This window comes from Arachis ipaensis, chromosome B4, assembly GCF_059453495.1.
Source record: "Arachis ipaensis isolate K30076 ecotype BB chromosome B4, ASM5945349v1, whole genome shotgun sequence".
Taxonomy (NCBI): domain Eukaryota; kingdom Viridiplantae; phylum Streptophyta; class Magnoliopsida; order Fabales; family Fabaceae; genus Arachis; species Arachis ipaensis.
In genome coordinates this window covers 25,672,210-25,699,122 of record NC_142439.1, presented here as the reverse complement: position 1 = coordinate 25,699,122, position 26,913 = coordinate 25,672,210, and the positions used below count along the sequence as shown (strand labels likewise).

General features: G+C 44.2%; 1 non-coding gene and 1 pseudogene across 1 annotated transcript; both read left to right on the top strand.

Moving 5' to 3' along the window:
- The first annotated feature begins 309 nt into the window (after positions 1 to 309).
- LOC148566974 (uncharacterized) lies at positions 310 to 7,473 on the top strand (annotated as a pseudogene).
- Positions 7,474 to 25,963: 18,490 nt separating this feature from the next.
- On the top strand, positions 25,964 to 26,067 carry LOC148566973 (small nucleolar RNA R71). Its single transcript, XR_015881696.1, has one exon. It is a non-coding gene; the product is annotated as a small nucleolar RNA R71 (small nucleolar RNA).
- Positions 26,068 to 26,913: the final 846 nt, after the last annotated feature.

The following is a 26,913-nucleotide window of genomic DNA, read 5'->3' as shown; positions in this document are numbered from 1 at the left end:
TCAGGTCTGGAAGAGAGAACGCCGCACAAGAACGCGGATGTCACACTACAAGACACTCCGGAAATCAACAAAGACAACGACTCACTAAATTCAGGGACAATAGAAGCGCTCCTAGATCGCCTAAAACAACTGGAAAAAGAAACTCAACAACAACGGGAAATCGGAAGGGATCTACAAAGAGAGATGCGGCGACGTCGGGAGTTGGAAGAAAAACTACAGCAATTAGAAGCCGATCTCAAATTAAAAGCCCCTCAGGCCAATCTCGAAGAAAACTCACGCAAAGAGCAAGACCCGTTCACCAGGGAAATCATGAAAACCAAAATTCCAAAAGACTTCAAACTCCCGGATATGACCCTGTATGATGGCACCACGGATCCCAACCACCACCTCAGTAACTTCAGAAGCAGAATGTACCTCACCGACGCCCCAGATGCTGTTCGCTGCAAAGCCTTCCCAACAACTCTCACAAAGACAGCCATTCGATGGTTCGACAACCTACCCCCAAAGTCCATCTCAAGCTTTGATGACCTAGGTAAAAAATTCCTAGCCAGATTCTCCATTCAGAAAGATAAAGCCAAGCACGCCCCCAGTTTACTAGGGATCAAACAAGGAGATCGAGAGAGCCTCCACAACTATATGGAGAGATTCAACAAAACATGCATGGACATACAAAGTTTACCCACAGAGGCCGCCATCATGGGACTCATCAACGGCCTACGAGAAGGACCCTTCAGCCAATCTATATCAAAAAAGTACCCGACCTCCTTGGATGAAGTACAGGAACGAGCAGAAAAATACATCAATATGGAAGAAAACGCTCGGTTAGGAGAGACCTCAAAATCGGGGGCCTCTTACCGAGATAGAGACAAGGAATCCAAGAGGAAAGAAGATCGACAAGGAGAGAAAATCAAAAAGTACCATAATTACACTCCTCTCAGGGCATCCTTGGTCGAGATATACAAAGAAGTATGCCATACAGAAAAAAATCCCCCCAGCACGGCCACTCAAAGGCAAAAAGGGAGGAGGAAACCGGAAAGAATATTGCGAATACCACCGAGTCTGAGGACACTCCACAAACGAATGTTTCGACTTAAAAAATATCATAGAAAAATTAGTGAGAGAAGGAAAGTTAGATCGATTCCTGGCCACCTGAGATGATGATCAAAGAAAGAGACGAAGAGATGAGGATTCTGAACGAACAGAATGATCACCTCGGACACCAGAAAGACATGTCCACATGATACATGGCGGATTCACAGCAGGTGGGATCTCCAAATCCTCTCACAAAAGATATCTCAAAGAAGTATATCATGTCGAAGGAAAGGAGGAAGAACTCAACATTCCAGCAATAACATTCACTAAAGAGGACGCATCCGGCATCATCGCAGGACACGACGATCCCATGGTCATCACCATCATATTAGCAAATGCCAACCTACACCGCACCTTAATAGACCAAGGGAGTTCTACCGACATCTTATTCAAAACAGCCTTTGATAAACTCGGCTTGGAAGAAAAAGAACTTCAAGCATATCCAAACAGTTTGTTTGGACTAGGAGACACCCCGGTTCGACCACTAGGATACATACCACTACATACAACCTTCGAAAGAGGGAACCAATCTAGGACCCTCAAAATAGATTACATTGTGGTCGACGTAAGTTCAGCTTACAATGCTCTCATAGGTCGGACAACACTCAACGAACTCGGCGCGATAGTTTCGACCCCACACCTATGTATGAAATTCCCAACACCAAAGGGGATAGCCACGATAAAAGCAGATCAAAAAATGGCACGTCGCTGTTACAACGAAAGCCTAAACCTCAGAGGCAAAGGAGAAGAGTTCCACACAATCGAGCTGGGCGGAGTTCAACGACGAGAAGAACTTCGTCCCCAGCCAGAGGGCGAGATAGAAAAGATTCAGATCGGGGACACCTCGGAAAAAATAACCAATATCGGCACAATCCTAAAAGGAGACTCAAAGGAATTACTAATACAGTTCCTGCGAGATAATGTCGATCTCTTTGCATGGAAAGCCGCAGATATGCCAGGCATAGACCCTAAGCTGATGTGTCATAAGTTAGCGGTCTATCCAAGATCTCGACCGGTACAGCAGAGACGAAGAAAACTTGGGCCAGAACGATCCTAGGCTGTGGAAGAACAAGTACAGGCACTACTGGAAGCAGGATTCATAAGAGAAGTCAAATACCCACTATGGCTAGCCAACGTTGTCTTGGTGAAAAAATCAAATGAAAAGTGGCGAATATGCACCGATTACACCGATCTCAACAAGGCTTGTCCAAAGGACCCTTACTCACTCCCAAATATCGACGCTCTGGTAGACGCTTCCTCCGGATATAAATATCTCTCATTTATGGATGCATACTCGGGATACAACCAGATCCCCATGTATCCACCAGATCAAGAACAGACCTCGTTCCTAACACCGAAAGCAAACTACTGCTACATTGTGATGCCTTTCGGTCTCAAGAACGCAGGAGCTACTTATCAAAGGCTAATGAATAAAGTCTTCTCGGATCACATCGGAAAGATCATGGAAGTCTACGTCGACGACATGTTAATAAAAACACAAAGTGAAGAGACATTATTGTCCGACCTGGCCCAAGTATTCGACACCATAAGGAAGCATGACATGCGACTCAATCCAGCAAAATGCACATTTGCGGTAGAAGCAGGCAAATTCTTAGGTTTCATGCTCACACAAAGAGAAATTGAAGCAAATCCGGACAAATGTCAGGCCATACTCAACATGAAGAGCCCAACCTGTGTCAAAGAAGTACAGCAACTCAACGGGAGATTAGCAGCCCTATCCCGATTCTTAGCAGGAGCCTTGATAAGATCTCTCCCCTTCTATGCTACTTTAAGAAAGGGAAGGCAGTTCGAGTGGACGACAGAATGTGAGCAAGCCTTCCAAGACTTTAAAAAGTTCTTAGGACAGCCACCTATCCTCTCCCGACCATAAAAAGGAGAACCACTCATTATATCTCGCAGTAGGAAGTCGGGCAGTAGCGTCAGCACTAGTCAGAGAAGACGAAAACGGACAACAACCCGTCTACTTCATTAGTAAAGCACTACAGGGATCCGAGCTGAACTACCAGAAAATAGAAAAATTTGCATATACTCTCATTCTAACATCTAGACGACTCCGTCCTTACTTCCAGGCCCACACCATCAAAGTTCGCACCAACCAGCCCTTGAAAGGAATATTGCAGAAAACAGATTTAGCAGGTAGAATTCTACAATGGGCAGTTGAGTTGTCAAAGTTCGACCTCCAATATGAAGCTCGGACGGCCATTAAGTCACAATATCTGGCCGATTTTATCGCCAGAATTCACAGATGCCCTGGAAACCCTCACAGAGTGGAATCTCTATGTGGACGGTTCTTCAAATAAAACTGGAAGCGGCGCAGGAGTGATAATAGAAAGCAACTGGGGAACCCAAGTTGAGCTCCCCCTCAAGTTCGGGTTCCCGGCTTCGAATAACCAAGCAGAATACGAAGTACTTCTAGCTGGTTTGAAGCTGGCTGAAGAGGTTGGAGCTCGGAAACTCAACATCTACAGCGATTCGCAAGTTGTCACATCACAAATAACAGGGAGCTACCAAGCCAAAGATCCCACCATGAAAAGTTATTTAGATAAGACCAAGCAACAGCTCGGACAAATCGGGGAATATAAGATATACCACATACCCCGAGAACAAAATGCCCGAGCTGACGCACTCTCGAAACTAGCCAGTACCAAACCAGGGGGCAACAATAGAAGCCTCATCCAGGAAATGTTACAGAACCTGTCAATCTCGGAAGAGGAAAAAGTCCTAACCATAACAAGCCAGGACCAAGGATGGATGACTCCCATAATTAACTACCTCAGAGCAGGAACACTCCCCACAGAAGAAAAAGGGGCAAAAAGGCTAAAAAGGGAGGCACAGTACTACACCATTATAAACAACATCCTGTACAAAAGAGGGATCTCAATACCATTACTGAAATGCGTACCGACCTCCCACACAAAGGAAGTGTTAGAAGAAGTACACGGTGGCATTTGTGGCAATCATCTCGGAGCACAAGCTTTAGCCAAAAAAGTGCTCCAGGCGAGATTTTATTGGCCAACACTACAGAAAGAAGCTACAAAATTTGTAAAGACATGCCCACCATGTCAGAAACATGCCAACTTTCACATCGCCCCACCAGAAGAGCTCATCAGTGTAACTTCCCCTTGGCCGTTTGCAAGGTGGGGGCTCGACCTTCTTGGCCCCTTCCCCCAGGAGTCAGGACAAGTTAAATTTCTCATAGTAGGGGTAGACTATTTCACAAAATGGATTGAGGCAGAGCCCCTAGCCAACGCCACCGCTCAAAGAAGCCGGAAATTCCTATATAGAAACATTGTCACAAGGTTTGGGGTTCAACACTCCATCACCACGGACAATGGCACCCAATTCACAGACGCAGGCTTCAGGAGACTACTAGCCGACTTAAATATAAAGCACCAGTTCACCTCCGTCGAACACCCTCAAGCCAATGGACAGGCCGAAGCCGCCAACAAAGTCATATTGGCTGGGTTGAAACGGAGACTACAAGATGCAAAGGGAGCTTGGGCCGAAGAACTTCCACAAGTCCTATGGGCATATCGAACAACGCCACACTCCACCACAAATGAATCACCATTTCGACTAGCATATGGAGTGGAGGCAATGATCCCAATAGAGATCGAGGAAGGGTCATCCAGAGTAGTCCACTAAAATGAAGAAGCCAACTCCCAAATTCAGAGGGAAGAACTCAACCTACTACCTGAAATCCAAGAAAGAGCTCGGATCAGGGAAGAAGCACTAAAACGACAGATGGCTTCCAGATATAATCAAAAGGTAGTGCCGAGAAGTTTCGCAGAGAATGATTTCATCTTAATCCGAAATGATATCGAAACAACTCGACCAGGAGAAGGAAAGTTGGCAGCAAACTGGAAAGGACCCTACCAAGTTGTAGAAGTACTCGGAAAGGGCTATTACAGACTGTCCGAACTCAACGGACGAGAGCTTCCCAGATCATGGCACGCTTGCAACCTAAGAAGGTACTACATTTAGGAAGGTAACAGATCTCATTATTGGATGCACTCTTTTTCTTGAAAAAGGTTTTTTAATGAGGCACCAAGTTGAGACCCAGACACTATCCGACTTGAAAGGATGAAAAAATTCCCACATGTATATATTTGCACTTTTACTTTGAATAAAGTTTATTTAGATATTTCTACAAGAATTCAAGACGCATTAATCTGAAGAATTCATCGTCCGATTATAAAGCGACAGGTCGGCAGAAAGTGAAAAACAATTTCACTGCACGACCACGATAAAGATAAACCGTCCGATAAAGGTGAATGCGCGATTCACCCAAAGGACGATCTAAAGATGCCAACCACTTTCTACAAATCGGCAAAAATGAACACAGAATAATGTAAGAAGTTATCAAAAGCAATCCAAAAAAGAACCTGACGAGGTCTTACGGATAGCTAAAATAATAACTTAAAGACTGGCCGACGTCCAGAAGTCGGACCAAGTCAACCTAAGTTATAAGTAAACCCTGGAAAGAGGTCTGGCCAACCCTATTAAAGAGGATTACTTTAACTTAGAAGGGCTCGACCTAACAAAGTCAGCCCAAAATAAAAAGGGTTATAAAAGTAATCCCTGAAAGAGACCTGACAAAGGTCCAAGAAAGAGGATTACAAAAATAACCTAGAAAGAGATCGACCTAACGAAGTCGGTCTCCTACAACGAAAAGTTATAAAAGTAATCCCTGAAAGAGACCTGACAAAGGTCCAAGAAAGAGGATTGCGAAATAACTTAGAAGAGATCGACACAAAGAAGTCGGTCTCCTACAACGAAAAGTTATAAAAGTAGTCCCTGAAAGAGACCTGACCAAGGTCCAAGAAAGAGGATTACGAAGTAACTTAGAAGAGATCGACACAAAGAAGTCGGTCTCCTACAACGGAAAGTTATAAAAGTAATCCCTGAAAGAGACCTGACCAAGGTCCAAGAAAGAGGATTACGAAGTAACTTAGAAGAGATCGACATAAAGAAGTCGGTCTCCTACAACGGAAAGTTATAAAAGTAATCCCTGAAAGAGACCTGACAAAGGCCCAAGAAAGAGGATTACGAAGTAACTTAGAAGAGATCGACATAAAGAAGTCGGTCTCCCACAAATCGGTTATAAAAGTAATCTCTAAAAGAGACCTGACCAAGGTCCAAAAAAGAAGATTACTTTAAATACTTGAAAAAGATTGACATCGGTCAACTAGGAAAAAGACAAAGAAGTCGGGCATGGATTGTTAAATCGGATCCACACATCGACAACAAACCGGTTCAAAGAAGCTAAGCAAACAAGCCCTCAAAGAAGCCAAGACAGGTGCAAGCAAATGTGACGTAAAAGCCTCAGGGTCAGACCCAAAAGCTCAGAAGCTATTCGTTGTGTTTTTAAATAATATTGCTAAACAAGCAACCAGAAAGAGTGTCAACAAAATAAACCAAAGAGTTTTAAAGCCCACAAGTCGGGCCAACTACAAAAATATCCAACATAAATCAGCTAAAGGTTAGAAGGCTTCTTAGCAGCATCAGTCTGAGGAGAAGGAGGGCGAGCCTGGAGAGGAACAGCATCCACAGTACCATCATCCCGGTTTAAAATCTGACAGTCAGGATTAGAAGCGGGAGGGTCGACCTTGGCAGGAGGAACAGTAGGCGCTGACACCTTGGCAGAAGACACAGGGAGGGGATCGACCTCATCATCATCATCCCCATCATCAGGGACAATCTTGCCATCCCTGACAATGTTGTCCAAGCTAAAGGGAGTGAGATCGGCCTCGGGAGCAATAACCCGAACTTGCTCCTTCAAGTTCTCGTAAGCAGTAGTCACGCTGCCAATGAGATGACTTTGGAGCTCAGAATAATCTTCCCGGACATTGTCGAGCTCCCCCCTCAAACGCAACATCTCCCGATAGGATGTAACGTAACTATCTTTGTGCATCATGGCTGTGTCCTCAGCCAACCTCAAAGAAGCTGCCAGTGATTGAGAACTCGCCTTCTCGTTCTCTAAGTCCTTCTCCAGCTTGGCTACCTTTATCTCAAGTTCCTCCTTCAACTCCCTCATCCGATCAAACTCTTGTTTTGCCTCCTCCATAAACGCTTTAGTGGCATGGAGAGGGAGATTCTGAGCAGTCCGACATATGGCGACCACCATATACGCCATCTTTACGTGATTTCGGGCCATAAATTCCAAGTGATGGACGATGGACACATCATCCGTAGAGAGGGAGCCATAGGGACCGATTTGCTGATCCACAAACTCAATGGCATTGAAATCAGGAGCATCGAGGTCAAAGGGCTCGGCTGTTTTTTGTTTTTTATTGGTAGGAGCAACAGATGGAGCGGCAGAAGTGGGGTGAGGATCCACCAAACGGACTCGGGGTGTAGGGACCACCTTCATCACCCCAGGAGAACTCGGCACTGATGACTTCTCGCGCATTTGGGAGGACCCCTCCCCAGCCGCCTTGGCCGCAATATTCCTAGCATCAGTCGCCCTCTGCGCCCTCTTAAAAGCTTTTATAGCTTCATTATTCTTCATTGCCTCTGCAAATAAAACAGAAGTTAAGCTACAAGTCGGAAAGACAGCTACAAGCAACATAAACAGATAAACACAAGATACCCAGTTCAGTTTGAAGAAGAGAAGGATTGGTTAGAAATTTCTTTGTGTCGAGATGGGGAGGATGACCCCAGCGATCTTCCAAGACAGTCACGAAGGCTCGTTCAGCCTCATCCAGCATTTCCCATGCATATCTAGAGACCCTCACATCTTTTTGCCATTCCAAGGGAAAAGCAGGTTCGTCATTTTCATCCAGAAAAAAGGGCCGAGCTCCTTCAACAGCTCAGACTTTGAAAAAGTAGTTTTTAAAATCACAGAACAACTCGTAAAACATGGAAAAGACCTTCTTTCCCTGGGTGGAACGGAAGGAGACCCAAGCTGACTTCTTTTTTACCACACCGGGCTTAGTCAAGACAAACAAATAGAAAAAGAGAGATTGGGAAGCAGGAATACCAAAACCATTGCACAACAATTGGAAAATTTTTATGAAACCCCAGGAATTGGGGTGAAGTTGAGAGGGGGCAACATTACAGGACCATAACAGATCGGTTTCAAATGGAGTAAAAGGAAGGGTGATACCCAGCGGACCGAAGAAAAAATCATAAACATAAAAGAAGGGGCGATCATCAACAACCCGAGTAGAAAAGCAGACTCTTTCATCAGAAGAGGGAGGGACAAGCTCATAGTTCTTCTCATCACTGGAATTACTACAAACACTATGAAACTGTCTAAGCTGTGCACAAAATTCAGAATCAACCAGAGAGACACACATAAGAACCATCGAGTCCACCTAATCGGCTATACCCTCAGGAACCCGGGAAGGCATCTCTACAACATTATTTCGGGAAGACATGAGGCCAACTAAACCCTACAAAAGAAAAGAAGAACGGATTACTCAAAAACATCTCGGCGGGCGAATACACAGAAAAAGGAAGCCTCAAGACTCAAACTAAAACTCCTAGGGCATCCTTTGGAGGCAGTAACAAAGCGAGGTATCAAGGAAAATCTACTTACGTCCCGGCATCCCGCAAACAAGAATAGAAGACCTCAAACAGCAAGCATTTTTCATAGGAGAAAGACAAAACACAAACAAAACAGAAAATCATCTTCCTACAGTCTTTCAGCAAGAAACAACAGCAAACATACCAGGAAAAAATCACCAAATATGCAACCTTTTTTTCAGAATCAAACAAAATTATCATTCCAAAGCTTCAAAATCAAAAGCATTTCACAACATGCAAAAACCCTAAAGGTATCAAGCAACAGGAAAAGCAAAAAAGACCATGCAAAAGACGAAAAAATTACGAAACGCACAGTGATCAGGCACAGCAGAAAGTAGAAAGATCCAAACTTTTCCCAACTAAGATAAAAACTTTCTCAAAACAGGCATAAAAATGACGGAGGAGGAAAAATCGAACCTGAAAAATAGAAGAAAACCTCGAAAGAAAGCTGAAGAGCAAGAAGCGACAGAGCCACCCTTCGAACGGAAAAAATTCGCCGGAAGAAGACAGAAGGAGAAACCCAGAATCACTCCTCTTCCACAGAAAGCAATAGAAGAGCAGGCGTCGCAGGAAGAAACTGTGAAACTCTAAGGAAAAACAGAAAATGAGAGAGTAAAGGGAGAAGTTACGAAGAGGAACGAAGAAGAGAAACCGTTTCTGATGGCAAAATTCAAAATAAAACCAAGGGAAACGGGGCATTTGAAGTCAATTAATGAGGGTATTAAACCCTCGCACGTTTCCAAAGCGCCGATATAAAAGCGCACGCTTTTAAAGGAAAACATTCCACATTCAAAAAGACTCTACAAAGAAAGGAATCGACAAAATGCTCGACCTCAGCAAAAAGACCGAGCTCACTGTTCATACCCTGGGTCGAGCAACCCGACCTGGGATGATTGGCGACAAAGCGACCGACCTCTTCAGGTCAGGCTACCCGACCTCTTCTCAAAGAGGTCGGCCAAATCAACAGGAGAGCCCAATAAAGGGCCCAAATAGAGGAACACGACCCAAATCCAAAGGCAATCCAAGCCTATAGAGATAAAGGCGGTTCCTTTGAAGATAAGCTGACTTCACCCAAAATAAAGATAAAGATAAGATAAGATAGCTAACTTATCTTATCAGAAAGGTCAGCCCCATCTACTATAAATACACTAGAGCACCCAGGTATAACTCACACTCTGATTCTACATAAAACCTGCTTAATACCCGTGCTAACTTAAGCATCGGAGTCTCTTGCAGGTACCCCCACCCTTCGGTGGCAAGGATCAGCAGTGCAGCAAGTCCAACAAGTCGGATACAACAGCTCCGGCAGTCATCAGCCAGCCGGACACGTTATCTCCAACCAGTATGGAAGATCTCGTCCGAGATCGACCTCCAGTTTCAGGTAACCCTCGGAACAAAAGCCAAGGGAACGGGGCAATTAAAACCAATTAATGAAGGTATTAAACCCTCGCACGTTCCCAAGAACAGAACGCTACTATAAAAGCGGGCGCTTTCAGAGGAAAACATTCCACATTCAAAAAATTCTACAAAAAGAAAGAAGTCGACAAATGCTCGAGTTCGGCTTCACCAGAGAAGGATCGAAGTCTAAGACTCGACCTCAAAAAGAAAAACCGAGCTCGAGCAGGGGCACTGTTCACACCTTGGGTCGAGCTATCCAACCCGAGATGTTCAGTGACAAAGCGACCGACCTCTTCAGGTCAGGCTATCCGACCTCTTCTCAAAGAGGTCGGCCAAATCGACAGGAAAGCCCAATAAAGGGCCCAAATAGAGGAACACGACCCAAATCCAAAGGCAATCCAAGCCTATAGAGATAAAGACGGTTCCCTTGAAGATAAGCTGACTTCACTCAAAATAAGATAAGATAAGATAAGATAACTAACTTATCTTATCAGAAAGGTTAGCCCACACTACTATAAATACACTGGAGCACCCAGGTATAACTCATACTCTGATTCTACTAAAAAACCTGCTTAATACCCTTGCTAACTTAAGCATCGGAGTCCCTTGCAGGTACCCCCCACCCTCCGGTGACGAAGGATCAGCAGTCCAGCCAGTTCAACAAATCGGACACGTCAGCACCGACCAGCATAGAAGATCTCGTTCGAGATCGACCTACAGTTTCAGGTAACCCTCGGAACAGTTGCCAACCTTCCGTAGAGTTGTTGTACCTCTTTGACACAAGTCGGGCTCTTCATGTCGAGTATGGCCCGGCATTTATCCGAATTTTCCTCGATTCCTCTTTGTGTGAGCATAAAACCCAAGAATTTACCAGCTTCTACTGCGAAGGTGCATTTAGCAGGGTTGAGTCGCATGCCATGCCTTCTTATAGTGTCGAATACTTGGGTCAAGTCTGACAATAACGTCTCTTCACTTTGTGTCTTTATTAACATATCGTCCACATAGACTTCCATGATTTTTCTGATGTGATCCGTAAAGACCTTATTCATTAATCTCTGATAAGTAGCTCCCGCATTTTTAAGGCCAAAAGGCATGACGATATAGCAGTAGTTTGCTTTTGGGGTTAAGAATACAGTTTTTTCTTGGTCGAGTGGATACATTGGGATTTGATTATATCCCAAATATGCGTCCATAAACGAGAGGTATTTATATCCGGAGGAGGCATCCACTAGAGCGTCGATACTTGGGAGTGGGTAAGGATCTTTTGGGCAGGCTTTGTTGAGATCAGTGTAGTCGGTGCACATCCGCCATTTCCCATTTGATTTCTTTACCAAGACGATGTTAGCTAGTCATAGTGGGTACTTGACTTCTCTTATGAATCCTGCCTCTAGTAGAGCTTGTACCTGTTCCTCCATAGCTTGGGAACGTTCTGGTCCGAGCTTTCTACGTCTCTGTTGTACTGGCCGAGATCCTGGGTAGACTGCTAGCTTGTGGCACATTAACTTGGGGTCTATGCCTGGCATGTCTGCAGCCTTCCATGCAAAGAAATCGACGTTATCTCGTAAGAACTGTACGAGTGATTCTTTTGTGTCTCTTTTTAGGATTGTACCGATATTGGTTGTTTTGTCCATGATGTCTCTGATCTGGACTTTTTCTACTTCACCTTCAGGTTGTGGGCGGAATTTTTCCCGTCTCTGAACTCCACTGAGTTCGATTGTGTGGAATTCTTCTCCTCTGCCTCTGAGGTTTAGACTTTCATTGTAATAGCGGCGCGCCGTCTTCTGGTCTGCTTTTATTGTAGCTATCCCCTCTGCAGTTGGAAATTTCATGCATAGATGTGGAGTCGAGACTATTGCGTCGAGCTGATCCAATGTTGTCCAACTTATTAAGGCGTTGTAGGGTGAACTCACGTCAACCACGATATAGTCTATCTTGAGTGTTCTTGACTAGTTTCCTTTTCCGAAGGTTGTGTGCAGTGAGATGTATCCAAGTGGCTGAACTGGAGTGTCTCCCAGTCCAAACAGGCTCTTTGGATATGCTCTGAGTTCTTTTTCTTCCAGGCCGAGTTTATCAAAGGCAGTTTTGGACAAGATGTCAGCGGAGCGTCCTTGGTCTACCAGTGTGCAGTGGAGATTTGCGTTTGTCAGTATGATAGTGATGACCATGGGATCATCGTGTCTTGAGATGATACCGGATGCGTCCTCTTTAGTAAAAGTAATTAGGGGATGTCGGGTGCTTCCTCTTTTCCTTCGACAAGATATACTTCTTTAAGATATCTTTTGCGAGATGATTTGGAGATTCATCCTCCCGCAAATCCTCTGTGTATCATGTGGACGTGTCTCTCTGGTGTACGAGGTGATCGCTCAGTTCGTCCGACATCTTCGTCCCTTCTTCTTTTTCTTTGTTCATTGACTCGGTTAGCTAGGTACCAGTCTAATTTCCCTTCTCTTACCAGTTTTTCTATGACATTTTTTAGGTCAAAGCATTCGTTGGTGGAATGTCCACGAATTCGATGGTATTCGCAATATTCGGTCCGATTTCCTCCCCCTTTTTTGCTTTTGAGTGGTCGAGCTGGGGATATTTTTTCAGTATGGAAAACTTCTCTGTAGACATCCACAAGGGACACCCGAAGGGGGTGTAGTTGTGGTATTTTTTTATTTTTTCCCCATATTGATCTTCTTTCTTTTTGGACTCTTTATCCTTATCTCGGGAGGAGTAGGAAAATCCAGATTTTGAGGTCTCTCCTAGTCGAGAGTTCTCCTCCATGTTAGTGTACTTCTCTGCTCGTTCTTGCACTTCGTTCAGAGATGTGGGATGTTTTTTCGATATAGATTGGCTAAAAGGTCCCTCTCGCAAGCCATTGATGAGACCCATAATGGAGGCCTCTGTTGGTAGGCTTTGTATGTCCAGACATGCTTTGTTGAATCTTTCCATGTAGCTGCGAAGACTTTCCTGATCTCCTTGCTTGATTCCTAATAGACTTGGGGTGTGCTTAGCTTTGTCTTTCTGGATAGAGAATCTGGCCAGAAACATCTTGGCTAAGTCGTCGAAGCTTGAGATGGACTTAGGGGATAGATTTGTCGAACCATCTAATTGCTGTCTTTGTTAAAGTAGTTGGGAAGGCTTTGCAGCGAACTGCATCTGAGGCATCGGTGAGGTACATTCTACTTCTGAAATTACTGAGATGATGGCTGGGATCTACTGTGCCATCGTATAAAGTCATGTCGGGAAGTTTGAAGTCCTTTGGGATTTTGGTCCTCATGATCTCTTTTGTGAATGGGTCTTGGTCCTTACAGGAGTCGTCTTCGTGATCGGATCGAGTAGTCTTGGTCTTGAAATCTTCTTCGAGTTTGAGGAGCTTGTCCTCTAAATCACGGTGTCGCCTAACTTCCCTTCGTAGGTCTCTCTCAGCTTCTCGTTGATGCTCCACCTCTTTTTTGAGTTGCTTTAAGCGATCTTGAAGTGCCTCCATGGCTCCCACATTTGGTGAATCGTTGTTTTTGTTAAGTTAAGGAGTATCTTTTGGTGTAGTGTCCGCGTTCTTGTGCAGCGTTCTATCTTCTAGATCCGAATCGTGGTCGTTGTCATGGTCGTCCGCCATGGTGATGGGATGAATTCCAGGTTCCCTAGCAACGGTGCCAATGTTCCGAGGGTTACCTGAAACTGTAGGTCGATCTCGGAGGAGATCTTCTGTGCTGGTCGGAGATGACGTATCCGGCGTGTAGGTGGTGGCCGGAGCTGCCGCGTCTGACTTGTTGGGCTGACAATGCTGCTGACCCTTTGTCACCGGAGGGTGGTGGTACCTGCAAGGAACTCCGATGCTTAAGTTAGCAAGGGTATTAAGCAAGTTTTTAGTAGAATTAGAGTATGAGTTATACCTGGGTGCTCCAGTGTACTTATAATGGTGTAGAATGACCTTCTTAGATAAGATAAGTTAGTTATCTTATCTTATCTTAACTTATCTTTGAGTGAGGTCATCCTATCTTCAAGGGAACTGCCCTTATCTCTATAGGCTTTGGGTGCCTTTGGATTTTGGGTCGTGTTCCTCTATTCGGGCCCTTTATTGGGCTTTCCAGGCAATTTGGCCGAGCTCTTTAGGAAGAGGTTGGATAGTCTGACCTAAAGAGGTCAGTCGTCTTGTCGCTAATCATCCCGGGTCAGACAGCTCGACGCAGGGTATGAACAGAAGGGACACAGCCCAATCTAAAGGTAGCTAAAGCCTAGAAAGATAAAGGCAGTTCCCCTAAGAGATAAGATGACTTCACTTAAAGAATAGATAAGATAACTAACTTATCTTATCTAGAAAGGTCAGCCCGCACTACTATAAATACACTGGAACACCCAGGTATAACTCATACTCTGATTCTACACAAAAAACCTACTTAAAGCCCGTGCTAACTTAAGCATCGGAATCTCTTGCAAGTACTACCACCCTCCGGTGACCAAGGATAAGCAGCACCACCAGCTCCAATAAGTCGGACACGACAGCTCTGACCACCATAACAGATCTCATCCGAGATTGACCTTCAGTTTCAGGTAACCTTTGGAACATTGGCGCCGTTGCCAGGGAACCTGGAAGTCATTCCATCATCATGGCGGACAACCTTGACAACGATCACAACTCCGGTTTAGAAGAAAGAACACCGCATAAGAACGCGGACATCACACCAAAGGATACACCTCAACCGAACGGAGACAAGCATTCTCCAAATATAGAGATTTTAGATTTCCTCCGAGAACAGCAGGATCGTCTCAAATAGCTTGAACAGGAAGCCGAATACCAGCGCGAAGCTGAGAGGGACCTCCAGAGAGAAACTAGACGATGCCGAGAGCTAGAAGACAAGCTCTTAAAGCTCGAGGCTGATCTCAAAGCTAAAACAGTTCAGTCCAGTCATGATGACAGCTCCCACCAGGACCAAGATCCCTTCACCAAAGAGATCATAAAAGCTAAAGTCCCAAAGGATTTTAAAGCTCCCGACATGACCCCATATGACGGTACCTCTGATCCGGCCATCATCTCAGCAATTTCAGAAGCAGAATGTACCTCACTGATGCCTCGGACGCCATTCAATGCAAAGCCTTCCTGACTACCCTAACAAAGAAAGCAATAAAGTGGTTCGATAGTTTGCCTCCCAGATCCATCACAAGTTTTGACAACTTAGCCAAAAAATTCCTTGCCAGATTCTCCATCCAGAAGGACAAAGCCAAACACGCCCCAAGCCTATTAGGGATTAAGCAAGGAGATCGGGAGAGTCTTCGCAGCTACATGGAAAGATTCAACAAAGCATGTCTGGACATACAAAGTCTATAAACAGAAGCAGCCATCATAGGTCTCATCAATGGCCTAAGAGAAGGACCTTTTAGTCACTCCATATCAAAAAAGCATCCAACATCTCTGAACAAGGTACAAGAACGGGCAGAGAAGTATATTAACATGGAGGAGAATTCTCGATTAGGAGAAACCTCAAAACCTGGATTCTTCTACACCTCTTGGGACAAGGATAAAGAGTCCAAGAAAAAGAAGATCAACCCAATGAGAAGCCCAGAAAATACCACAATTACACCCTCTCTTCGGGTGTCTCTTGTGGATGTTTACCAAGAAATATGTAACACTGAGAAGATCCCACCACCCCACCCAATCAAAAGCAAAAAGGAGGGAGAAGTCAGACAGAGTACTGCGAATACTACCGAATTTACGGACATCCTACTAACGAGTGATTTGACTTAAAAAATGTCAAAGGGAAATTGGCAAGAGAAGGGTGACTAGATCGGTACTTAGCCAACAAGGCTGAGGAACCAAGAAAAAGAAGAAGGGACGAAGAGGTCGGGTGGGCTGAACGACCACCTCACACTCCTGAGAGACATGTTCATATGATAAATGGAGGATTCGCAGGAGGAGGGATCTCTAAATCATCTCCCAAAAGACACCTTAAAGAGGTATATCATGTTGGGAAAGGAGAGAGGTCATCCGACCTCCCCACTATTACCTTCACCCAAGAAGATGCAACAAGCATTATCCCGGGACATGATGATCCCATGGTCATTACCATCATACTGGCCAACGCTAATCTCCATAGAACACTGGTAGACCAAGGAAGCTCCACAAATATCTTGTTCAAATCCGCCTTCGACAAACTCGGTTTGCAAGATAAAGAGCTCAGAGCATATCCGAATAGCCTGTTCGGACTAGGAGACACTCCAATTCAACCACTTGGATATATCTCGTTAAACACAACCTTTGGAAAAGGAACCCGGTCAAGGACACTCAACATAGACTACATCGTAGTCGACGTGAGCTCAGCTTACAATGCCCTAATAAGTCGGACAACACTGAACCAGCTCGCCCCAGTAGTCTCGACTCCATATCTCTGCATGAAGTTCCCAACTCCGGAGGTGATCGCCGCGATAAAGGGAGACCAAAAAATCGCACGATGCTGTTACAATGAAAGTCTAAACCTTAAAGGCAACCCCAAAAGAGAGGAAGTCAACACTATTGAGCTCGGGGGAGTCCGAGCTCGTGAGGAACTTCGTCCACAGCCGAGAGGCGAGATTGAAGAGGTCCAAATCGGCGATGCCCGGGATAGGACGACAAATGTCGGGGCAACCTTAAAGGGAGATTTAAAGGAGTCTTTGATACAATTCCTAAAAGATAACGCCGACCTCTTTGCATGGAAGGCCGCAGACATGCCGAGCATAGATCCCAAACTAATGTGCCATAAACTGGAGGTATACCCAGGATCTCGGCCAGTGCAGCAGAAGCATAGGAAGCTCAGACCAGAAAAGTCCCAAGCTGTGGAAGAACAGGTACAAGCCTTACTAGAGGCAGGGTTCATAAGGTAGGTCAAATACCCACTATGGCTAGCCAACGTTGTCTTGGTAAAAAAGTCAAATGGGAAGTGGCGGATGTGCACTGACTACACCGATCTCAATAAAGCCTGCCCAAAAGATCCATACCCACTCCCAAGTATAGACGTTCTAGTGGACGTATCTTCCGGATACAAGTACCTCTCCTTCATGGATGCTTATTCAGGATACAATCAAATCCCGATGTATCCACCCGATCAAGAAAAGACCTCGTTCTTTAACCCCAAAAGCAAATTTTTGCTATATTATCATGCCATTCGGGCTCAAAAATGCAGGAGCTACCTACCAAAGATTGATGAACAAAGTTTTTGCAGACCACATTGGGAAATTAATGGAGGTTTACGTAGATGATATGCTAGTAAAAACACAAAGTGAGGAATCCTTGTTGCCCAATCTAACCCAAGTGTTCGACACCATTAGAAAGCATGGAATGCGACTCAATCCCGCAAAATGCACCTTTACGGTAGAAGCTGGCAAATTCTTGGGCTTCATGCTCACGCAAAGAGGAATCGAGACAAACCCAGATAAATGTCAGGCTATACTTGACATGAAAAGCCCGACCTGCGTCAAAGAAGTACAACAGCTCAACGGAAGACTTGCAGCCTTGTCCAGGTTTCTAGCCGACTCAGCCATCAGATCTCTTCCCTTTTACGCCATATTAAGGAAATGAAAGAGGTTTGAGTGGACAACGGAGTGTGAGCAAGCCTTCCAAGATTTCAAAAAATTCTTGGGGTAACCACCAGTTCTTACCTGACCACGGGAAGGAGAAGTACTCATATTATACCTCGCAGTGGGAAATCGGGCGATCACCTCAGCACTTGTCAGAGAAAACGAGGGTGAGCAGCAACCCATCTACTTCATCAGCAAAGCTTTACAAGGGGCCGAACTAACCTATCAAAAGATAGAAAAGTTTGCCTATGCACTCATACTCACTTCTCGACGACTTCGTCCGTACTTTCAAGCGCACACTATCAAGGTTCGGACCAATCAGCCCATAAAAGGCATCCTATAGAAGACAGACTTAGCGGGAAGAATCCTGCAATGGACGATCGAGTTGTCCGAATTCGATCTTCTATATGAAGCTCAGACAGCCATCAAATCACAGTACCTGGCTGACTTTATTGCTGAGTACACTAATACCCCGGAAACTCCCACAAGATGGAATCTCTACGTGGACGGCTCTTCAAACAAAACCGGGAGTGGCACAAGTGTGATAATAAAAAGCGATCAGATAATCCAAATCGAACTCTCACTAAAATTTGAATTCCCCACTTCAAATAATCAAGCTGAATATGAGGCATTACTGGCTGGTTTGAGGCTGGCTAAGGAGGTAGGAGTTCAAAAGCTTACCATCTTCAGTGATTCATAAGTAGTTACCTCACAAATAGAAGGGAGCTACCAAGCTAAGGACCCTACCATGAAGAAATATCTCGACAAAACTAGAGAACAGCTCAGACAGATTGGGGAATATAAGGTCCAACATATACCTCAAGAACAGAATGCTCAGGCGGATGCACTCTCAAAATTAGCCAGCACCAAACCACGGGGCAATAACAGAAGCCTCATCCAAGAAACATTGCAAAGCCCATCAATCACAGAGGAAAAGGTCCTAACCATATCTGGTCAGGATTAAGAGTAGATGACACCCCCATTATTAACTACCTCAAGACAGAGACACTCTCCACAGATAAAAAGGAGGCAAAGAGGTTGATACGAGAAGCACAGTACTACACTATGGTGGGAAACATCTTATATAGGAGAGGGATCTCAACACCCCTCCTAAAATACGTACCGACTTCCAATACAAGGGAAGTCCTGGAAGAAGTACACAGTGGCATGTGTGGCAACCACTTGGGGGCACGAGCTCTTTCTAAAAAGGTACTCCGAGCTGGATTCTTCTAGCCAACCTTACACAAAGAAGCAACAGAGTTCGTCAAGACATGCCCACCATGTCAGAAGCATGCTAACTTCCACATCGCTCCACCAGAAGAGCTCATCAGTGTAACGTCACCTTGGCCGTTCGCAAAATAGGGGCCAGACCTCCTCGGACCCTTTCCCCAAGGATCGGGACAAGTCAAGTTCCTCATTATAGGGGTAGACTATTTCACAAAATGGGTTGAGGCAGAGCCCCTAGCCAATGCCACCGCTCAAAGAAGTCAAAAATTTCTATACAAGAACATTATTACAAGGTTTGGGGTCCCTTACTCTATCACCACAGATAATGGCACTCAATTTACTGATACAGATTTTAGAAACTTGGTAGCTGACTTGAAAATAAAGCACCAATTCACATCCGTAGAATACCCACAAGCTAACAGACAGGAAGAAGCTGCCAACAAAGTCATACTAGCCGGGTTAAAACGAAGACTACAGGATGCAAAGGGAGCTTGGACCGAAGAGCTTCAACAAGTCCTATGGGCATATCGGACAACTCCGCACTCCACCACAGGAGAATCACCCTTCCGACTTGCTTACGGAATGGAGGCAATGATCCCAGTGGAGATAGAGGAAGGATCCCCTAGAATGATCCTCTACAATGAAGAGACCAACTCCCAAAATCAAAGGGAAGAGCTCGACCTACTTCCAAAAGTCTGAGAAAGAACTCGGATTAAAGAGGAAGCGTTAAAGCGTCGAATGACCTCAAGGTATAATCAGAGGGTAATTCGGCGAAGCTTTGCTAATGACGATCTAATCCTAATCTGAAATGACATTGGAGCAGGTCGATCAGGAGAATGGAAGCTGGTAGCTAACTGGAAAGGACCTTACCGAGTTGTAGAGGTACTGGGAAAAGGCTACTACAAGGTGTCTGACCTCGAGGGACAAGAGCTACCAAGGTCATGGCATGCTTGTAACCTAAGAAGGTACTATAGTTAGAAAGTAATAAAGATCTTAGGTCAAGGTGCACTCTTTTTTCTGAAGAGGTTTTTTAATGAGGCCCCAAGCCAAGATCTACAAAATTACCCGATTTAGAAGGGTAAGTACTGATATGTATACATTCTTGTCTATATGCCTAATTTCTACTAGAATAAAGTTTTTCAGATTCCCTAAAAAGTTTCCTACCAAGACGCATTAATCTAAGCGCAAAAATTCATTGCCCGATTACGACAAGGTCAGCAAGGTGAAAACCAAATTCATCGCCCAATCACGACAAAGTCGGCAAGGTGAAAACCAAATTCATCGCCCGATTACAATAAGGTCGGCAAGGTGAAAGCAATAAAAACAGATTAATGCAAGAAGTTATAAAAAGTAATCCATAAAAAGCGGCCTGACATGGTCTAACTAAAAATGGACTACTAAAAATAACTTAGCTTGGACCGATAAGAGAAGTCGGACCCACGAAAGCTACTGCTTGGACCGACAAGAGAAGTCAGACCAACGAAAGCTACAGCTCAGACCGACAAGAGAAGTCGGACCAACGACAAGCGTGTGTTAAAAGGGACATAGCTTGGCCCAAAAAGCCACGACTCTATGACAAGGCTATCAAAATTGTTCAAACTAACTAAAAAAGGTTCTACCAGAACACTAAAAAGTTGTCAGACAAGTTAGCCCCAAGGGTCATCTCGCCCAAACAGAAGACAAACAAAAAAATAAAGAAAAACTAAAAAAGAAGTCGGCAACTACCCAATTCAGCCCGAAGAAGGGAAGGATCTCCTAGAAACTTCTTCGTGTCGAGATGGGGAGGCTCTCCCCAATTTTCCTCCAACACATGCACAAAGGCCTGCTCGACCTCATCCAAACTTTTCCAAGAATACCTAGCCACTACCACATTCTTTTTCCAGCACAAAGGAAAGGCAGGTTCATTATTTTCATCCAAAAAGAAGGGCCGAGCTCCCTCAACAGCTCGGACCTTGAAATAGTAATTCTTAAAATCCCTAAAAGACTCGTCATACATGGAGAACACTTTCTTTCTTTGGGTAGCTCAAAAAAAAATCCAGGAAGCTTTCTTCTTAGCTACCCCAGGCTTCGTCAACACAAAAAGATAAGAAAGAGAGTTTGGGTAGGTTGGATATCCAGTTCCTGACATAATAATTGAAAGATTTTTATGAAACCCCATGAGTTCGAATGGAGCTGAGAAGGAGCTACATTACAGGACCACAATAGCTCGGTCTCAAAAGGGGTAAAAAGAATGGTAATATTCAATTGACTGAAGAAGTAGTCATAAGCATAGAAAAAAGGACGTTTCCCTTGAGTCAATGGAGGAAAACAAACCCTCTCCTCAGGATCAGGTGACACCAACTCATAATTTTTCTCCTGGTCCCGATTACTACAAATCCTATGATGCCTCCTAAGTCGCACACAATACTCAGGGTCAACTACAGTAACACATATTAACACAATGGAGTCCAGGCAGTCAGACATGCCATCCGGAATTTTAGTAGACATCTCAACAATATTTTTGCGGGAAGACATGGGTCAACTATTCCTACAGAAAGAAAAAGAAAAATGCGGTCACTACCAAACAACTCGGGCAAATAAAAAAACAACATGGACAATAACATATGAACATCAAGAGTCAGATACGGTAGTAAAAGAGAAACCCCAGGACTCACACTAAAGTCCAGGGGCACCCTTTGGAGGCAGTAACAAGGCAAGAACCCGGAAGGAAAGAAATCGAGAGTCTATCCCCTAACATCTCTCAACAAGAAAAATCCTTCTCTGGCAAACAACACTCCACACAAAATAGCAAGAAAGTCATCATCACCAACAAAAAACATCAAAGTTACAACCTTTCCTACTGACAGTTTATCACCAAAGCTACAAGAAGTTTTTAAAGCTATAAATATACCAAAAAATTCGCAAAAGCCAAGACTTTGATCAGGGGGATACAAGCACGAAAAGAGACAAAAATTGTGACAAACAATAAAACCCTAAGGGAGCAAAAATTACCAGGCGCACGTCACAGCAAAAGAGTGCAGAGATCACCACAAAGATGCAAGCTTTTTTAGAAAATCGTGAAAACAAAATGTCGAAAGGAAAGACATAATCTTTTTTTCGAAGGGGTCAAGATTCTCAGAGACAAAATCAGTAAAAAATACATGCAACAGTGGAGATATACAAGAAGGCGACTAACGAAAACATAAAAGGAAAAGAAATACCAACCTGTAGAGGAAGAAGAAGCAAGCGCGAGGGAAGGATCAGGAAGAAACAGCGACAAATCCACACCAACAAATTGCTTTCGAAGCAAGGGTAGAGGAACGAAGCACTGCAACGAGCAAAAGCAAAGAGAAAGGAGAAGAAGAAACTGAAAGCAAGTCTTTTTGAAATTCAAAATGAGATGTAAAAGAGGGAAAGAAGGAACGGCAAGAGGAGTTAATAAGCATTAAAACCCTCTCATGTTTCCAAGAAAAGCGAAACGTGTGCCACAACTAAAGGGGGAAAGAAACGCTTCATATCCAAAGAGCTCCAAGGGGAGTTATATGGGAGATCGACAAAAGACAAAATGCTCAAGCACGGCTTCCCTAAAAGGGGTCGAAGCGTAAAAACACGACCTCAAAGGAAAGACCGAGCTCAAACAGGGGCACTGTTCATACCCTGGGTCAAGCTATCCGACTCGGGCTAATTGAAGACAAAGCGACCAACCTCTTCAGGTCAGGATCCCCGACCTCTTCTCGAAAGAGTTCGGCCAAATCGTCATAAGAAGCCCAAGCAGGCCCAAATGAAGGGACGCAGCCCAATCTAAAGCCCAGAAAGATAAATGCAATTCCCCTAAGAGATAAGATGACTTCACTTAAAGATAAGATAAGATAACTAACTTATCTTATCTAGAAAGGTCACCATGCACTACTATAAATACACTGGAGTACCCAGGTATAACTCATACTCTGATTCTACACAAAAAACCTGCTTAAAGCCCGTGCTAACTTAAGCATCGGAGTCTCTTGCAGGTACCACCACCCTCCGGTAACCAAGGATCAGCAGCACCACCAGCTCCAACAAGTCGGACACGACAGCTCCGGCCACCATAACAGATCTCATCCGAGATCGACCTTCAGTTTCAGGTAACCCTCGGAACATACAGCAAAGAAGGAACATAGGGAATCGAAAACAAAACCCTAGTCCCATCACCAAAAAGAAAAAGTGTAAACGGTTCACCCAAGCATCAACATTTCCAAAAAACTGAAGCAACAAAGATAAAAAGATTTTAAAGAAACAAAGCATGCAACAATCATCAAAAGCCAAGTAGAATAGTAGAAAGAGGTATAAAATAGAAGAACCAACCTGCAGAAAGGGGAAGAACAGAAATGATGGGTGAGCAACGAGAGCACCAGCAATCCACAAGCACTGCTCGAAAGAAAAAGGGAAGCTTGGGGCAAGAATCGAAAAAGCCAGACGAACGGAAATCTTTGCAGAGAAGAAAAAAGCAAGGAAGCAGAGGAACGAAGGAGGCTGAGAAAAGTGAAAACTCTTCTTCTTCGATTTCAAACAAAGATAAAGAGGGAAACGAAACGGTAAAGAGCAATAAAAAACCTAATCAATGGGCTTTTAGGGCACTCGCACGTTCCCAAGGAAATAAAATGCACTCCAAAAAGCACGCCGCTAAAAACGCTTTGCATAAAAGCAAAAGCAATGCCAGACTCGCACGAGGAGGAGCAACTCGAAATCAACCAAATCAATGCTCGAGTACGACTTCCCCAAAAAGGTCGAAGCTCAGAAACGAGCACAACCTCACGAAAAGATCGAAGCTCAAGCAGGGGCACTGTTCATACACTAGTCTGAGTTACAAGGTCCGGGTTGGACGAGAACAAAGCGACCGACCTCTTTTGAGTTTGGCCGATCGCCGACCTCTTCATAAAGAGCTCGGACGAGTCACCTCAGAGGCCCAAAGAGGTCCAAGAAAGAAGAGTCACCGCCTACCAGAAGGCGGCTGGCTATAAGATAGGTGATCTCGCCCACAAAAGATAAGATAAGATAACAAACTTATCTCAAGGAAGGTCATTCAACACTACTATAAATACACTAGAGCACCCAGGTATAACTCATACTCTAATTCTACAAAAAAACTGCCAAAAGCCCATACTGACTTAACCATCGGAGTCTCTTGCAGGTACTACCCCCCCTCCGGTGCATAAGGACCAGCAACACCTCCTGCGTCAACAAGTCGGACACGGCAGCCCAGTCCAGATCAAAAGATCTCATCCGAGATCGACCTCCCAATTTTAGGTAACTCTCGGAACACTGTCCAACACCAAACTTAGAGTTGGTATCTGGGGGTTCTGTATAACCTTGCACTGAGAGAGAAGGTTGAAGCACTTCATGTTTATGAATGGTGCCTCCTTCAGCTGAGGTAGAATGAGGTTTATGAACCTTGAACACAAGACAGTCCACATCTAATTGCAAGACTAGTTCTCCTATGTCTACATCAATCACAGCCTTGGCTGTAGCTAGGAAAGGTCTTTCAAGGATGATGGATTCATCCTCTTCCTCCCCAGTATCCAGGATTATGAAATCAGCAGGGATGTAAAGGTCTTCAACTTTCACTAAGACATCCTCTACTAGTCCATAAGCCTGTTTCATGGACTTGTCTGCCATCTCTATAGAGATTCTTGCAGCTTGTACCTCAAAGATTTCCAATTTCACCATTACAGAGAGTGGCATAAGGTTTATGCTTGACCCTAGGTCACACAGAGCCTTATCAAAGGTAATGGTGCCAAAGGTGCAGGGAATCAGGGAGCGTCCGGGATCCGGCAGCTTCTGAGGTAGTTTCTGCTGAACCAAGGCATTGAGTTCCTTAGTGAGCACTGGAGGTTCTTCCTCCAATGGCTCTGTGCCAAACAACTTGGCATTCAACTTCATAAGAAGTCCTAGGTACCGAGCAACTTGCTCTTCCCTAGTTTCTTCTTCCTCATCAGAGGAGGAGTACTCTTCAGATTCTATGATCTTCAACCAAACATTCAAGGGAACTTCAATGGGTTCCTCATGAACCTTAGGTTCCATCAGTTCTTTAATAGGGAAGTTCTCAGTAGGCTGAGGGTTGCCAACTACCCCTATAGTAGCATTCAATGCCAGAACTTGTGTGTCTTTGGGTGTTGAACGCCCAGCTTGAATACCTTCACTGGCGTTCAACGCCAGTTGATGTGCCTTTATGGGCATTGAACGCCCAGCCACTATTCCCTGGCTGGCGTTCAACCCTAGAATTGGGGTATCATTGGGCGTTGAACGCCCAGCTACTGCCCCATAGTTGGCGTTCAATGCCAGCTTCTCTGTCACTTTGGGCGTTGAATGCCCAGTAGGGGCTTCCTTACTGGCGTTCAATGCCAGTGATTCTCCTTCAAATTTGGCCTCAGCTTCAACAGTGATGGCCTTGCACTCTTCTCTTGGGTTTACTTCAGTGTTACTAGGAAGGGTGTTAGGAGGAGTCTCAGGGATTCTCTTGCTCAGGTGACTAACTTGTACCTCCATATTTCTGATGGAGGACCTTGTTTCAGTTATAAAATTGTGAGTGGTCTTGGAGAGCTCAGAGACTATGGTTGCTAGTTCAGAAAGACTCTGCTTAGAAGTCTCCATCTATTGCTGTGAAGATGGGAATGGTGGTCTGTTGTTGGACCTATTATGGGTTCTTCCACCTTGAATATTGTTGAAGCCTTGCTGAGGCTTCTGTTGACCCTTCCATGAAAGTTTAGGATGATTCCTCCATGAAGGATTATAGGTGTTTTCATAGGGTTCTCCCATGTAATTCACCTCCTCCATTGAAGGTTGATCTGGATCATAGGCATCTCCATCATAGGAGGCTTCTTGAGTGCTGCCAGTTGCAGTTTGTGATCCAGTCAAATGCTGAGAGATCATATTGACCTGCTGGGTCAAGATCTTGTTCTAAGACAATATGGCATTTAGAGTATCAACCTCTAGAACTCCTTTCTTCTGAGTCACCCCATTGTTCACAGGATTTCTCTCAGAAGTGTACATGAATTGGTTATTTGCAACCATTTCAATAAGTTTCTGTGCCTCTTTAGGCATTTTCTTCAAGTGGAGTGATCCACCTGCAGAATGGTCCAAGGACATCTTGGAAAGCTCAAAAAGGCCATCATAGAAGATACCTAAGATAGACCACTTTGAGAGCATGTCAAGAGGACATCTTCTGATCAGTTGCTTGTATCTTTCCCAAGCTTCATAGAGGGATTCACCCTCTTTTTGTCTGAAGGTTTGAACTTCCACCCTGAGCTTGCTTAGTTTTTTAGGTGGAAAGAACTTGGCCAAGAAAGCATTGACCAGCTTTTTCCAGGAGTCTAGGCTTTCTTTAGGTTGGAAATCCAACCATATCCTAGCTCTGTCCCTAACAGCATAAGGGAAGAGCATAAGATTATAGACCTCGGGATCCACTCCATTGGTCTTAACAGTGTCACAGATTTTCAAGAATTCAGATAAGAACTGATGTGGATCTTCCAGTGGAAGTCCATGGAACTTGTAATTCTGTTGCATTAAAGAGACTAACTGAGGCTTTAGCTCAAAGTTGTTTGCTCTAATGGCTGGTATGGAGATACTTCTTCCATTGAAATCAGTAGTGGGTGTAGTGAAGTTACCAGGAACCTTCCTTGCTTCTTCTCCTTCATTGTTCTGTTCACCTGCCATATTTGTGTTTTTAGTTTCTTGTTCGAATAGCTCTATGAGGTTTCTTCCGGAGTGTTGTGCTTTAGCTTGTTGTTCCTGCTCATAAACAAGAAAAAGAAAACATGAAAGAAGAAGAATGGGAGCTCTATGTCAATGAATAGAGGACTCCCTGCTGTGAGATGTGAAGAAGAAAGAAGAATGAAGATAGAGAGAGGGAAAGAAGAATTCGAATAAAAGTGAAGAAGAATTCGAAAATTAAGAAGTGAAAAGAGAAACTAGAATTAAAATATTTTTATTTTTTTATTTTATTTATTAATTAAATTTAAAAATAAAGGCTAATTGACTAAAAAGATTTGAAAATTGAATGATGAATTTCGAAAAAGAAGGTAGAGAAATAGAAGAGAAGTTTTCGAAAATAGGAGAGAGAAGAATTAGTTAAGAAATTTTGAAAAAGAAGAAAGA